The 17,608-nt window shown below is 39.1% G+C and overlaps 1 protein-coding gene across 4 annotated transcripts in view; it reads right to left on the minus strand.

Annotated features, from left to right (window-relative positions):
- SYT1 (synaptotagmin 1) overlaps positions 1-17,608 on the minus strand; it is a 954,200-nt gene that overhangs the window by 594,740 nt on the left and 341,852 nt on the right. For all 4 annotated transcript variants that reach the window (XM_073620000.1, XM_073619998.1, XM_073619999.1 and 1 more), the window contains one exon: positions 16,935-16,975. The gene's annotated coding sequence lies outside the window, so the exon portion shown is untranslated. The remainder of the gene's footprint in view (positions 1-16,934; positions 16,976-17,608) is intronic.

Here is a 17,608-nt window from a genome sequence, read left to right on the forward strand (position 1 = left end):
ATACCGCCTAATGTAGGGGAACATAAACACAAATAAGCATATATTTTTGTATAACCATTTAGGTAATGTAATTTTTATATTTTTTTTTTATAACCATTTAGGTAAGGTCGTTTTTATTTTTATAAGTGTATTATATTGATCTACAGAACATAATATACTAGTGTAATGTCCTAATATATAAACCTGCAAAGCAAACTCAGTTACAGGAAATATATATGCATTTTGCAGTGGAGTGGTATTATATGTATAGTAATGTACAGTTTTTTCCTAAACACCACATGAACATTACGGTAACAGTGGGTAGGAAAGTTGGTTGCTTTAGGCTGCTTATTCAGGTTTCAAGGTAATGTTTTTTTAATTCTAGCACGTGTTTGATTAAACATGTGCTTTGCTTGAAATAATACATTTATAAGTATGGTGTTAATTTATATTTTAACTAATAAAAAGTTTAACCATGAATTCCTAGTTTAAAAAGATCATGAATTAACAAAAAGTACTAAGTGCATGGAATTTTTAAAAATGTAAAAAATGAAAATACCTAAAATGAATATGAATTAAAGAAATGTGCTCTTATCTCTCCAGCTTTAGTCATCAACTGACTAATAGTGGACCGTTTTGCAGAATTAAGTAAGAAGCTTTGCTTGGTTGTTACTGTTTAATTCACACAGCTTATTTAAAAAAGCATTCATTTAGAAGTGTTAGGGCAATAGAAACAAATCACTACAAAGTACTTAAAAGACATAATGTGCTATTAATGAATTTTCAAAAAATGTTCAACTGCTTCCATTAAAAAGGTTGTCTTTTACTTTAAGAAAAAAAATAATAAAAAAATTCTTTGAATTAAAGTAAAATAGGTAAAAAACCCTTCTTTGACCCGGATGTTCTACCAGCCCCCCCACCCCCCCCACCGTATACTTACCTGAGCTTGTTCTTGATCCAGTGCTGGGCTTGAGAGCAGAAGCTCCCTCTGCTTTCTCTCATTAAATGGTAGATTGATAGCCATGGGAGCCATTGGCTCCCACTACTGTCAATCAAATCCTGTGATGAGGGAGCAGGGGGTGGGGCAGAGCCCCACGGTTTGCATCTGTGGACACAGACAATGTGGCTCAAAATAGAATCTGCATGAGTGCTCCCATAGGAAAGTGGGGGGGGGGGGGGGGTTATGGGTCCCTGTGCATTCCAACCATAATATGAAGTCCCTAATCCTTAATAAGCATTATAGTGACTTTACTGTTTTTGTAAGTTGTTGTGGCTTCTAATTCAGCAAGTATGTGTCATGTGTTATTAAATGTGCATTTACATTTACTGTTATGATGTATACTTTATGCACTCTATTCCTGATAAAGCAAAGTTGAATGAGGCCATACTGAATATCTTCTGATCAACAGTAGTTGTCCATCAGTGCTGGATATTTAGACTTGAGATGTAATCTGTAGTAATACTGTAAATTCGGTACTTGGGAATATTTGGCCTCTTTAAGGGTGTAACGATGGCTTACATTTGATGATATATATCAACGTGTTTTTTTAACATAAAATTTTTAATTACATGGATATTAGATCATCAATCAATATTAATAAAATACAAATTTTAACCTATTTTGTTGTGTAATTTATTGGGAGGATACGCCCTAAAAAGTCCCGCTATATATTTTGTTTTGTTTGACATACCTTCCCGCAATCCAAAAACATATTGTGAAGCTCTTGCCTCCATCCAACTCAACCCTAGTGAGTTTATTAAATGTAATGAATGTACATTAGATTTCTGGACAGAGACCAGAGTTGCCATTTTTTACACACATCTGTCACATTCTTTTTTTGACACGCTACCTTAAAACTGCATTAAATGACCATGTTGTCAAACCCACACCAGTGATATTAATACTAATGCCCTGTACACACGGTCGGACATTCCGACAACAAAATCCATGGATTTTTTTCCGACTGATGTTGGCTCAAACTTGTCTTGCATACACATGGTCACACAAAGTTGTCGGAAAATCCGATCGTTCTGAACGCGGTGATGTAAAACACATACATCGGGACTATAAACGGGGCAGTAGCCAATAGCTTTCATTTCTTAATTTATTCTGAGCATGCGTGGCACTTTGTGCATCGGATTTGTGTACACACGATCGGAATTTTCGACAACGGATTTTGTTGTCAGAAAATTTTATAGCAAGCTCTCAAACTTTGTGTGTCGGAAAGTCCTATGAAAATGTGTGATGGAGCCTACACATGGTTGGAATTTCCGACAACAAGGTCCTATCACAAATTTTCCATCGGAAAATCCTATCGTGTGTACAGGGCATAAGGGAAAATAATAAATGCAAAAAATGTATATTTAGAATTTTTCCTCACAGGCGCCTGCAAAGCATCGCACAAAATTATACAGTAAGTGGATCGTGGGAGCAATGTCAGGCTACTATACACTCTCAATTCTAGTTTTCTGCTCATACCTCAGTATGGGCTTTCTGTTAGAAAGCTGGAGGAAGAGTGAATGGACCATGGTTGCAGGAAAGAAATTTGCTCTGTTTATGGATGGCCTTAACCACTTAACCACTATTCTGCCACTTATAAATTAGTAAACAAAATTCTTCAGTAACTAATTTTTAGTTTTTAAAATAAAATGTCAAACAGTCAATGTGTGACTGTATTTCGGTAATTAAGTTGTTCCTACCTCATTAAGACATATGCATTCTCTTGTACTTCTATGACTTCCAATTAACTGAAGGATACTGTAAACTTCTTATGCAGAGATAATTTGCCTGAGGGACAAAGTACTGTTATGTGATAAAGTGCCTGTGAATGCTGATTAACTCACATTACATGTACAGACCATGGTTATATTGTAAAATAAAAACACTCTATATTATTTATGTAAATTGATATAACTACTGAAAATGCACAACCAGTACAGCTGAAATATGAGAATGGTACTGCTGGGTTACCTCAATGGTACACACAACCAAGGTAACACTTTGTTAAAAATACATTTAATCTCTCATTATACACATATTTTTTGAAACACTACAGTGTTATGCATTTTACTGGTAACTATTGCTGGCATAGTATAACCAGTAAGATGCTTTTTTTCAAAAGCACTTTATGCTTCCAGAGGTCACTGCTGCCTAGGAATTCTATATTACAATTCAAACGTTCAGCTGGTCCTAATTTTTGGTTACTAACATACATAAGAATATACATTTTAAAATAACTGTAAAATGAGCACAAGGGGCGAGTGCGAATAAACAGACAAGGTGTGTAACCTAACAGTAAAGGAAAAAAAGTAAAAGAAACTAGTAATATTGCTGCTTTCCCCAGTCTGTATCCTTTATTCATTTCATAGCCTATGCAAATTCAATGCATTTCAATGCAAATTCTGAATTTTCCCATGATTGCATTTATTAAAAGAAATGTGCTTTTTTATAATGTACAACATTTTTCATACTAGGTTGAGAAGGGAATTATAATTCAATTCCATTTTTTTGCTAAAGTCCCTTTAATTTTTTCTAGAGCTACACAGCATGGAGAAAGTATCACTAACAGTAATGCCCCGTACACACGGTCGGACTTTGTTCGGACATTCCGACAACAAAATCCATGGATTTTTTCCGACGGATGTTGGCTCAAACTTGTCTTGCATACACACGGTCACACAAAGTTGTCGGAAAATCCGATCGTTCTGAACGCGGTGACGTAAAACACGTACGTCGGGACTATAAACGGGGCAGTGGCCAATAGCTTTCATCTCTTTATTTATTCTGAGCATGCGTGGCACTTTGTCCGTCGGATTTGTGTACACACGATCGGAATTTCCGGTGGATTTTGTTGTCAGAAAATTTTATAGCCTGCGCTCAAACTTTGTGTGTCGGAAAATCCGATGGAAAATGTGTGATGGAGCCCACACACGGTCGGAATTTCTGACAACAAGGTCCTATCACACATTTTCCGTCGGAAAATCCGACCGTGTGTACAAGGCATTACTGTGTAAGGAGGGTAATACATTATGTGGAGAAACAGAACAAATAGCTAACAGTAGCAAAAGCCCTAATTTGAATGGATAAGAGGTAGAGGTCCAGGGTGGAGGCAATGAGGTGGTATGAGTTACTAGCAAATTAGCAGCTTGTACCACATGTATCAAATGGATGTGGCTAAAAATTACTGCACATCCAGAAATAATTATTTTTGAGAAAAGTTTGTGTTTCCATAGTGCTAGTAGACAATTTGTTGAACACCTGGGGCAATGATAGCACCTTACATGTTAAATACCCCTTCAAATAAGCCACTGGAGACTGAGCAGAGACCTGTATGTTAAATTGGACCAGTGTATCCAGTAGATAGAGCTTAAAGGCTAGTGGTTACTCATTCTGGTTATTGAAAAAGGGTGTAGAAAATTCCAGATATGTGAACGCATTTAAAATTTAGCCTTCAGATTACATAGAAAGTGGATAGCAGTTTGAAAAAAATAGGATTTTTATAACAGCTTACCTGTAAAATCCTTTTTGGAGTACATCATGGGACACAGAACACCATAGTAATCACTACATGGGTATATAGGCACCTTCAGGTGATGGACACTGGTATACCAAATACAGGAAATTCACTCCCTATATAACCCCTCCTCCTACCAGGAGTACCTCAGTTTTTGTAGCAAAGCAATATACCTAAACCCCAAAAGAGGAGAGGAACCTCTGTGTCCCATGATGTACTCCAAGAAAAGGATTTTACAGGTAAGCTGTTATAAAAATCCTATTTTCTTTATCGTACATCATGGGACACAGAGCACCATAGTAATCACTATGTGCGACGTCCCATAGCAATGCTATTTGAGGGGAAGGAGACACAACCCATAGGGCACCCCCAGACTTGAGGACCTAAACTGCTGCCTGCAGCACACTGCGCCCAAAGGCGATATCCTCATGCCTTCTTACATCCACCTGATAAAAATTGTATGTACTGAAGATCAAGTTGCATACTTACAGATCTGAGCCATGGAGGCTTGGTGACGCACAGCCCAAGAAGCACTAACCACCCTGGTAGAGTGCGCTTTGACTTGAAAAGGTGGAATCTTACCCCTTAAATCATAAGTCTGAATTATAACTTGCCGAATCCACTTAGCGACAGTGGATTTTGATGCTGTCTGTCCTTTCTTAGGACCTTCTGACTGTACAAAAAAGACATCAGTCTTCTGGATCTGAGCAGTAGTCTTTGAATAGATTTTGACCACTCTCATCACATCAAGACAATGTAGTGACTTCTCTTCCCTGGAACATGGTTTTGGAAAAAATGATGGCAGGACAATATCTTGGTTCAGGTGCAAACCTGAGACCACTTTTGGCAAAAAAACTGGACGAGGGCGCAACACCACTCTGTCCTCATGAATAATCAAGTATGGCTCTTTACAAGAAAGAGCAGGCAATTCCAAAACCATCCTTGCTGAGGATATAGCAACTAAGAACACCAACATCCTTGTCAGAAGGACTAAGGGAATATGCTGTATCGGTTAAAATGGCTGTTTTTGTAACAATGACAAAACTAAGTTCAAGTCCCAAGGGCTCAAAGGTGATTTAACTGGCGGATTAATCTGCATCACCCCTTGCATAAAACCCCGGACCAAAGAATGTGTAGCAAGCATCTTTGAAATAAGACCTATAAAGCTGAGACTTGGCCCTTAATAGTACTCAAGGCCAACTTCATCTCTAACCCTAATTGTAGAAAGGCAAGAATTCTGCCTATGATATATCTCTGAGGGTGCTAACCCTTGGATTCACACCAGGAAACATAAGCCCTCCATACTCTATAATATATAGTTCTGGAAGCTGGCTTCCTTACATTAATCAAGGTAGAGATAACTGACCCGGAAAGCCCACATTTCTTCAGAATGTGGGTTTCAATAGCCAAGCCATTAAATTTAGTGTTCATAAGGTAGGATGGAATATCGGCCCCTGTAGGAGTAGGTCTGGCCATAGTGGAAGGGACCATTGGTCCTCCACCGCCATCTTTAAGATTTCTGCATACCAGGACCTTCTGGGCCACGCTGGGGCTGTATGGTAGGAGGTGGATGGAAGGCGCGTGATCAGACGCTTACATCAAAACATGTATGGTTTAATCATGTATAGGGAATACACACATATAAAATAATAAATCTTACAAATACTACATTGCATACAAACAGGTAACAAAAAAAGCACTAGAAAATAGATTAAAATTGGGGTATGCCCATGTTGAGGCAAGTTGTTAAAAATGGCTGACGTGTTTCGAGGGTGACCTCTTCATCAGAGCCAGGAGAACAAGAGCACAGTCTGTATGGGCCGGTAGGCCGATATGTGTACATGAAAAGGGGTGGCTAGTAGGAGGGGATATCCTGTGGTGGATGGTTGTTTAATCCAAGTTCCATACCAGTCCTTGTCCGGGTTTTCTAGGTAGGGTATAGATCAGGACCGTATATACCGTACACTACAGACGAATGTAATTGAACTGTAAATAAAATGTATTTTCCTTTTGTGATGGAATTGGCTGTCAGATGTGCCTTTATCCAGTGGATATGTCGGAGGGCTGAAATCCCAAAAACCTCCCGGAAGTGGAGCCGTGTGATCCTGGAGACCGGAGGGGGAGGGGGCGCTCCTGATGTGGCTGCAGCTGAGGACGCTCCAACAAGATGCCTCTTACTGTCACCTTCCTATCCTTGACATCCTAAGGGAAACTAGTCAGAAGATCCGTCGCATGTGTACTAGCATAAGCGCAAGGCGGGACGCCTGGTGGATAGAGTCTTTTATGGCGTCTATGGCAAAACATAATGCCTTTGGTAGTTCGGCCAAATCGCGGGCCTGTTGTGCAGGAACCTCCTTAAGGGCCTGTCTAAATTGGTCCTTTAGGGACTGACAGATGCCTGTTGCAGCGACTGCAGGCTGAGAAACAGCCCCTGCTAAGGAAAAAGAGGATATTAACAGGAATTCCAGCCTTTTATCTGTTGGATCTTTAACCGCTTGCCGAATGGCACGGCTGGACGAAACAACGTTTTGCCATGTGGCCACTAGGGGGCGCGCGCTCACCCCCCGCTCGCCCCCCCACCGATGCGAGTGCCTGGTGGTCACGATCACCGCCGGGCTCCCACGATCACCGCTGACACATGGAGAACCGGGATCTGTGTGTGTAAACACAGTTTCCAGTCCTCTGAGAGGAGAACAGACAGATCGTCTGTTCATACAGAGTATGAACAGCGATCTGACATCTTCCCTGCACAGTCCTCTCCCCCTTCAGTTAGAACATGTACTAGGGAACACATTGACCCCTTGATTGCCCCCTAGTGTTAACCCCTTCACTGCCAGTGACATTTTTTTACAGTAATCAATGCATTTTTATAGCATTTTTCGCTGTATTAATGCCAATGGTTCCAAAAATGTGCCAAAATTGTCCATTGTGTCCGCCATAATGTCGCAGTCCTGATAAAAATCCCAGATTGCCGCCAATACTAGTATAAAAAAAATAATAATAAAAATGCCATAAAACTATTCCCTATTTTGTAGATGCTATAACTTTTGCTCAAACCAATCAATATTCGCTTATTGCAATTTTTTTTACCAAAAATATGTAGAATACATATTGGCCTAAACTGAGGAAAAAAATAGTTTTTTTATATATTTTTGGGGGATATTTATTATAGCAAAAAGTAAAAAACAATACTTTTTTTTCGCTCTTTTTTTGTTTTTTTGCGCAAAAAATAAAAACTGCAGAGGCGATCAAATACCACCAAAAGAAAGCTCTATTTGTGGAAAAAAAAAAGGACATCAATTTTGTTTGGGTGCAACATTGCCTGACCGCGCAATTGTCAGTTAAAGCGATGCAGTGCCGAATCACAAAAAGTGCCCTGGTCAGGAAGGGGGTAAAATCTTCCAGGGCTGAAGCAGTTAAGCATTTGTGCATTGTCTACTGGGCAAGTTAGACTTTTATTAACACTGCAAATTGCAGCGTCAACTGCTGGTACATTCCATTTTTTGGCGAATTTCTCCTCCATGGGATAGAGAGCTGAGAATCTCTTTGGAGGGAGAAAGTGCTTATCCAGGTGATCCCATTCAGCATAAATAAGTTTTTCTAGTAATGCATTTACAGGAAACGCATGAAAAGGCTGTAAAGGTTTTAAGAAAAAGAATTTTCAGCTGACTCCGTTAGGGGTAGCTTGAAAGAGATACGAACCATCTCCATAAGAGATTGTACCAGCAATTTCTCAGATTGCAAGGCTGAAAAAGGTTCATCCACTGTTATCTCCTCTGAAGAGGAGTCATCAGTTTGCCTTTCCTCCTGATCGCCTCAGGGTAATACTCCATCCTGTACCCACTGTTCCCTTGGTAGGGAGTATGAGGTGGGGGAGGGGTATCTAACACGCTTCCTATCTCTTTGGATGGAGGATGCGATTAAAGCCACTAATCTTCCTTCTAGGCCATGCAAAGTGGATAAAAATGCATCTTCAGTCACGTATACAGGGGCTGAGATGTGAGAAGCAGCTGCACCACCAATTGGTTCCAATGACTCACCCTGGCTTGCGATATCTGGTATTTCAGGAGAGGATGACAGTGTGGAGGCACGACTGGAGTTCCCAGTGCCTGGGGGTGGAATTTTTGGTACTTTTTTGTGGTGTCTTTTTTGGAAGTCATAGAGCTAAGCACAAAAGCAGAGGCACTAAGTAAATGCTCTATTTGCTGAGCAATAGTCTAGCAGTATAATGCCGCTATATAAAGTTCAGCTTGGTGCTGAGTAACAATGAATTTCCTGTACTGGAAATGCCTGCATACATCCCAGTGCTCTGTTTTCCTGTGTGTCAGACTTTCATCTCGTTAGTTGTTCATCTGCTAGAGATCTTCTGTTTAACGAGAAGCGTTTTTTTAAAAGCCTCAGGTGCGAGCTGTGTCCCTGGTGCCCGTGCCATGTGCTCCACATAGACAGTACGTCCCGCACACAGTGCTGCACCTAAGCCACGCCCCCTCGTCACTTACCAACCCTCCTCTGTTTAAAATTACCAGCGGTCTGCGTGCGTGCACGCGTGGACGGCATTCGGGTCTGCTAGTGCAGACTCATAGGAGGGCAGGCTCTGTCCTCTGTAAAAATAACAAGTACGGACAGGGTTGGGGAGGTATATCTTATGTGGGGGATATTTCAGCCACTCTGTAAGGAGATACAACACTGGGAAGCCGTCACCACACCCCCGGGGGGGAGGGAGGAGAGTGCCAACACTGTTGTCCTCCTAACCTCATTAGAGAAGAACATGCTGTTCATAATTAAAAAATCCCCCCTGGCTGCTGAGACCACACACATGCTGTTTTTAGCTGGACTGAGCTGACTGAGAAGCAGTGTATCAAGGTATGTGCATTTACTCCCTCTAGTGGAGACTTTAAGGTATGACAACATTTTTACTCATGGAAGAAACAACCATAGGTGAAATTTTCCTAGGCCTCTTCCCTTACAGCAGTATCCTGCAGTGAGGATAAGGTAACAGACAGATCCAAACTTCACCCATCATGGCAGGCTGCGTTAGCAACCTTCAAGTACCGGGTCCCTTTTATAGGGGTTCCACTCCCTTGGACCTGTATAACACCCCGCCAGTAAAAACTTTAGGTAATGTAGCATGACCAAAGCTCTGGGTCCTGGGGTCCAGCCCTGCAAAGAGAGGTATTACAGGCAAAAGCTCATGCTTCATATACGAGGCCTGGGTACCATCCACCTTGGCCTCAGTGGCACTTTGGATGAATCCAGTCAGTGGGGGAAAATCCAGCAAGGAACCCTCCTGGAGCTCCTCAGAGCACATCTTCACTCGTGACCAACACCTTAGAACTGGCGAAAAAACTGAGGTACTCCTGGTAGGGGGAGGGGTTATATAGGTAGTGAACTTCCTGTATTTGGTATACCAGTGTCCATCACCTGAAGGTGCCTATATACCCACATAGTAATTACTATGGTGCTCTGTGTCCCATGATTTACGATAAAGAAATACATATTGATACAACTATTTTATCCCTTATCTGCATCATATAATTTAAACTTTTTCCTCCTCTTTTAATTTAAAGAAGAATTCCAGACCTGGTATATTTTTACATAGTTGCATTGGTCTGACAGACTAATATAAAGATGTATATACCATACCTGCCCAATGTCCCTGGAAGCTGGATCTCACGCCTCTTTAGTGATCTCCATTTGTTTCTGGGTCCCATGCTGATCAGCCTGCCTAATGCACTAAGAACACAGGAGGTCGGCTGCCAAGCATGAGTGCCATTCCACACTGTGTTGCATTTAATGAATGAATGCAAAGCATTCTCTGATTGGATGAGTTGGAGAGGCTGGGCAGTGATATCTTGCTTTCCACCTCAACCAATCAGAAAATGTTTTGCATTAATTCAGAAAATGGCCACTCAGCATGGGCCCTGAAAGCAAATGGAGATCTATGGAGTAGGGGTATCTAGTTCTGTAAATTCCAGCTTCCAGGGGCGTCAGCAAGGTATGGTATATACAAAGTTACAGTGGTAACTAAATAAAAAAAAAAAAATTATAGACAATCAAAGCTTAAAGAAATTATTAAAGAAATAGTAAACTCCCATTAGGTGTCTTGTACCCAAGGATAAGCCTACAATAAGGCTTACCTGTAGGTACAGTAAATATCCCCTAAACAGGCACCGTTTAGGAGATGTTTACATGTGTAACAGCTGGTGATGTCACTGGCACATGCGCGGGGCATCATCATAGTTCAGCTATTCAAACGGTCAAAGCCCACAAACCTGAAAGGAAAACTTGGTGAAGATGGATTCCCTATCAGCAGTGACAGCACGCTGCTAGAGGGATCAGTTTTTTAGGTAATTTGGTCATCATGTGCTAGATTGTGGTGCATACTAGCACGTTATGGCATGAGCCTGCTGGGGGATCATTTTTTTTTAAAGCAGGTTACTACCACTTTAAAAAGTTGAAAAAAATGCTATAATGTAAGATGACATTATCAAAATGAAAGCAATGTGAAATTACATTTTAAAAATAATAAATATAAGGATTGTGTGGAAATAAACAGAAGTACTTGACCATTATATTTTGTGGTATGAAGCCAAGTCAAATGGAGGTTAGTAGAAAAGGTTGGGTTTAAACACAATGGGTTAAAAATTAAACATGATAATACAGTTTTTCAATATATGTTACAGTGAGTAAAGGAGTTAAAGAAGAATAAAGTATGTCCCTTAGGCTTAAAGTGGTTGCGAACACGCCTGATACATTTTTACATATAGGTAAGCCTATAATAAGGCTTACCTATATGTACAGTCATGGCACACGCTGGAGAAGAAACGGCATGGAGGGCCATTTCTTCACTGCGCATGCGCCGATGACCTCATTGGTGCACTACAAGGTAAATATCTCCTAAACGGTGCACGTGCAGTGAGGTCATCGTGCCGTTTCTTCCCCAGCGTGTGCCGTGACTGGTGGCTCCCGCCCGCATGCGCGGGAGTGACATGACGCAGCTCCGGCCAGTCACAGAGCCGGAGTCCGTGGCCCCTGAAGGAAGAAGGGTGAAGATAGAAGCTTCCACCAGCGAGGACATCGGCATCGACAAGACATTATGCTTTTACTTTGCATGGGAATAAAGAGGAAGTAAAACCCATGAGGGTTTACTTCCTCTTTAAACAGTTTTTTTAAACTTTTTGTGGACAAGTTTGGATGGCGTTTCCACTTATACAGTGAATTTAATGTAGCATGGTATAGCTGTATACACATATTCAGATATATGGAGAAACATGCTTCGGGCAGGAATAATATTTGCATAGTCGTTTTATCAAGTCTAAATCAGGAGACATATGATAACTACAGATTTTTTTTTGAGATGATCATTTTTAGAAGATCAAAATTACATTCCCCGAAGACAAACACTGCTTTACTTATTAAAGTGATCTGAGGATGTTAAAGGGGAATGCTACTCAACAGTGGAATGGCATGAAATTAGGCATGAATGGTAGAATCCCTCACCTCTTCCCACTGATCAAGTATTCTAAAGTACTATACAGTTCATTCACTCTGTCTGAGTGCCAGAGATTTACTAGAAACGTCTACAGATCCAACACTTAATTCAAGCAGTGGATTTAATTTACAAAGGGAATTGAGTGCTCACTTAACCCAAAAAAGCTACACTTCAATCATCCAATCACATGCAAGGGAACTATTTTCTTTGTAATTTTCTGTAAACAATTTCATATTTTAAGTGAACAAAAGTTTACTGGGCTAATTGAACATTTTACTCCTTTAGTAAATTGGCCACACTGAGTTATCATTTAAAAACATTAAATCACTTTATTTAAATATTCCAGTTTCGTATCTGTTATGACATGTAGGTGCCAGAACTTACTATTTGATACAAAGTAATAGTGACAATATATATGACTGACATCAGGACCAGCATTGAATTTCTGTATGACAAGGCATGATGTCTCTAACGTCATCTGCTACTTCATCTGTTCTGACATATATTTTACAAATGTATCATGTATGGAAAATTAAAAATAATAAAGATAACAGATAAGTGGTGATATGTTAGGTGAAGTGACATCTCGATGCATAAAATGTTTAAAGGGCCATTCCGGCCATAATTTATTATTTATTTGATTTATTTCAGGTACTTATATAGCGCCGTCAATTTACGCAGCGCTTTACATATACATTGTATAATGAATACTATATATTGATATAGTTGAATGTCCTACTAGCTACATGCATCTTCAGTTGACTGCAGCAATAAAATATTTTCGCTGGTGCAATGGCTATACACATTTAAGGTACAGATATTTTTTAGCCACATTGCCAATAGATATAGGAAAACTTTAAATTATTTACTGACACTTTAAAGGAGTAACTCTGTACACATTTTCTGGATAGGTAGATATTTTAACCTGTTCCTGCCAGCTGTAAGTGTATATGCGGCTGATGGGTGGGCTTTAACACCGAGTGGCCACATATATGCATCCATGGGAACATTTATTCTCTGCTGAAAGTGTTCTCACTGCACACTCTTAGCACAGTAACATGTCATGGATGACTCTCAATGCAGTGATACGATCAGGAGCTTCTTATCATGTTACCGCTTTGTCAGCCAATCACAGTGGTCACAACATCTGAAAGCTCACCTCTGCCTTCCAGTATTTAGATCATCTTAAAGGGCTGGGGGGCAAGGGATCAAACAATAGAGGTAAACAATCAACTTTGTAAAAAAAAAAATAAATAAAATCTTTACTACTTTTTCACCATATATGTTTGTACAGGACCAGTAATCTACCATTGTGTCCAGCTGAGAATTTGCAAAGAATGTGTGAACTCCAGAGACTGTAAAAATACCATGCTTTGTAAACTTTACAAAATGACTGGTAGACAGTTGTAGACTGACACCTATGGTATCAAGTAAATCTTAATCGTTCATTGTCTTGCTTTATAGCATCAGATTTGTCAAAAAGTGTTGATTTACATTTTAGGGTTAAAATTGTATATTATATTTTGTAGGAGTATACTGGCACACCAGTCAACACTATTATCCTTTGCTTTTCTTTACCCTGGAGTCAGGATCAATTAGATCAAAAATGATTGTTTGTAAAGTTGCCTATAAAAGTGAGACATGTCTAAACCATGCCAATGGTTAAACTTAATAGTTAGGGCAGTGTGATAAGCTATCTGTGCATTTTTTCTCCAACATTTTTAAACAGGATAAAACTGTCTCACTGCATCAGTTAACAGCCTCTTTTGTACAATAACAAGCTGTTATGGGGTTTACATTTTAGTTGAAATATTTGTACATTCAGGCTGATGGTTCCAGCTGGGAGTCTGCCATATCACTGGTCAGACAAGATAACACCATGAAACATGCCAGTGTGATCAGCTATTGCTACAAACAGATGAACTGAAAAAGTTAATACGGTCATCATTGAACAATTTATGTTCTGCATTACAAATCTAACACTATTGATTGCTGCGCCATTTTACCACATGATAGCAGCAAGTAAATACGAAAAAGCACAGCACATTTATATAGCAGTTATTAAAAATCGACGCAGTTAAAAAAAAAAAAAAAATGTATAGGAAGTCAAACATCAGATGGGAATAGAGAATCTCATCAATTTTTCATGGTGTTGGGACTTAAACTTAAAATCCCTTAGGTAAAGGAATGGCATCAGCCAAGAAATCAGGAATGAACAGAGACTTGTGTCACATAATTGTGGTCACTTAAACAATACAGATAGAAAGACAAACTAGGAATAAATCCCAAATACAAATATTGGTAATGTTAAAGTAAACCTGTAATTAGGATAAAGCAGCAAACACCATGTATTGTGCTTCACTATTCCACTTGCTCTTCTCAAAAGGCCTCTAGAGCCCCCTAAAGATCCAACCAACATTTTGAATTGGTGGTAGATTGTTTATAGTTGGATAGTCTTGAATAATTATAGGCACACTTTCCCTCCTCCTACTTAGCAAATTTTGGTCCCATGATAGGCCAGTGGATCATTAAACACTGCAAAGTGCAATGTGAAATGTGGAAGGAGGTGGCATTATTCTCCCTATATCAAAAAGTGAGGGTTTTTGTTGGGATGCAGAAGAGCAAAAAGGGGATGCAAATTCCTAAACGTTTTGTTGTTGGAATTGTTTTAATCTGACAACAGAATTTCTTTAAATCTGACTTGGGCTTACTGATGCAGCATATGCATGAATAGTTATGCAATTTCATAGCCACAGAAAGCAACAGTATCATAAAATTCTTATTAGTGACATTTTTATACAATCAGCATGGACAGCGAAATAACTATAGATAAATATAGAACTATAAATAACTATCCTAGGAGACTTTTCTTTATTTACAACAAGTCAAATGCAATAATATAGAATGTATGGAACCATTTACAATGTACTTTTATTCGTGTCCACATGCTCTTTATCGCTAAAATGTAAGCAAAGGAAATTTTTATTTTTAGGTAAATAATAAGAAAAAGGATTTGTCTTAAAAGTAATGTCCACAGATCTGTGTTCCTGGATTTCTGATACTGATGAAGACACCTATTGCCAGCTGCCACTTTTTGGCTATCTTTAGCCGGAAGGAAAGCCAACATAGCATCTGCTTTGGAAACATATTTAAATCAATGGGGTTTTAAAGAGAAACAAAAAAACTGTCAGCTTTTGTTTAAAACAAGAGAAAAACTTACTTTATGACTTCTCAAGTACAGCACAGTTACTGCATCAATCACTATCAGAAAACTAATGTCGCCATTAAAGAAATGCTGCTTACAATTTTCAACAGATTAAAGAATATGGACTACAGACCAGCAAGTATGTTACTGTGACTAAATTGTCCACTATTTCTTTTTAAGGATAAGTAGATGATTAGGAAAAATCTAACGCAAATGTTCTACTTATCCACATACCAGGCTGATTCAGTTGGGTTGATTTACTAAAGTAGTAGAGAATGGCCACTTAGCTTAGTAAAAAAGGTGAAGCTATGTTTACTTTGAATACCCAACCATTTGCAAAGGGCGTATGGGGGGATGTTTGAAGTAAACCCAGCCTTACCTTATTCACTAATCTAAGTAAATAACATCCACTTTGCTAAATGAGCAACCTCTACTCATATAGCAAATATAACACTGTTGTTAGTGCTGGCCATAAAGCAGTAACTTTAGTGTAGTTTGTGAAAGCATGAACAATAGTGTAAGAGACTGCAAAAATGAGGCATCTCTGCATGTCTTTTTCTAAACCCGGATCATTCTTTATCCCATGTAACTAACATCTCACCACTAAAGGGATCAGTAGATGCCTTCCTTTATGTAATATTGATCTTTATTCTAAATGTCTATGAGAAGTGGAAGAAGGATATAACAAAAAACACAAGATACTTGAATTGACTGAGTCAATTTGAGACACATCTCAAAGAACATAAAAGATAAGGAAATGTGTTTGCCAAGTTCTTGCAGTTGCCTATGTAACCTAAAAAAACTAATGTGCTGGTAAAGTGCATTTATCCATTACCATCTATAGAATTCTAGAAATGTCATAATTTCACATTTTCAAGAATAGGCAGTCACTGTGCAATTTTGTGTGTGTTGATTGCTTGACCAGTTACAAGACCGTAGATCAGACCAGTATTGCACAGTAATTTTGCTACAAGTGGAGACCTTCCGGTTGAGTATACACAATACATTATGTTGTGGTTTCTGGTATGAGAAATGTTTTTTTTTAAAAACAAACATGACTACTTTCAGAACTCCTTTGGCAGATCACAAGCACTGGAGAGACATATGTGTAAATAACTAAGGGTTAAACTGCATGGATGATTTCAATTTCATGTTACGGAGTGATTTAAAGTATATCTAAACCTAAAAACAAAAACAAAATACATTTCAGCTTACAAATCGTTATATGTGTTGCATGTATGAGTTTTTTTTTCAGTTGTCATTCTTTGGTTTATGAGCCCGAGGTAGGTTTTTACTCAAGATTCCCTATAATCATTTCTAGGCTTGTCTTTTCTCTATTATAACATTTTATAGCTTAAACACTTAAACATACCAAAGCACATTAAATACAAACTTTCACAATTTGACACAGCATTTCTTGCAATGCTTTTGTGTCTCTTGGCGCAAAACAAAGAACGTTTATTTGTATTATAGTTCTATAAAATATGCTAACAACTGTGAGATTTAATATTATTTTGATGCCGAATGTATAAGACACAAACTCAGTGGACCATTACAGAAGATTATGATGGCTTGATAACAAAGTATAAAGAATATATACTTTATATATACCAGTACTTGTATTTTCTATTATGTTTGTCCATAGGGAACCTGTATTTGCTGTTAACATGCACATTCATGTAATATTTGTTGATAATATATTGATTATGTTAAAAGTCAGAATAATTATTGGAAATGTACTTACAGCTTTCTTAATTTATGTTTATTGAAGTCACGATCCTTATCCTGTAAAAAAAATAAAGACACTATAATATATATGTACTACTGTTTGCCTCCAACAGCTACTTTAAAATGATATTAAAGTCTCGTTTTTTTTTTTAAATAACAAACATGTTATACTTACCTACTTTGTGCAGTGGTTTTGCACAGAGCAGCCCCAATCCTCCTCCTCCCAGGTCCCTCACCAGCGCTCCTGGCCCTCCCTCCTTCCAAGTGCCCCAACAGCAAGCAGCTTGCTATGAGGGCACCTGAGCAGGCTCACTCCTGAGCCGCTGCTCTGTGTGTCCATTCAGACATGGAGCCATGGCTCAGACCCATCCCCTCTCTCTCCTCATTGGCTCCCGGACTTTGATTGAGAGCAGCGGGAGCCAATGGCACCTGCTGCTATCTCAGCCAATGAGGACGGATAGTCCCTGGACAGCCAAGGCTCTCATGCAACATCGCTGAATCGAGATGGGGCTCAGGCAAGTATTGGGGGGCTGATGGGTGCTGCTGCACACAGAAGGTTTTTTTTGTATATTAATGCAGAGAATGTATTAAGGTAAAAAACCTTCTGCCTTTAGAACCACTTTAATCTCTTGGATAAATTCCAGAAGGAACTGATATCCAAACTTTGGCTTAACTAAGTCTGGTTTATGT

The sequence above is a fragment of the Aquarana catesbeiana genome, linkage group LG03 (genome assembly GCF_042186555.1).
Source record: "Aquarana catesbeiana isolate 2022-GZ linkage group LG03, ASM4218655v1, whole genome shotgun sequence".
NCBI classification, from domain to species: Eukaryota; Metazoa; Chordata; class Amphibia; order Anura; family Ranidae; genus Aquarana; species Aquarana catesbeiana.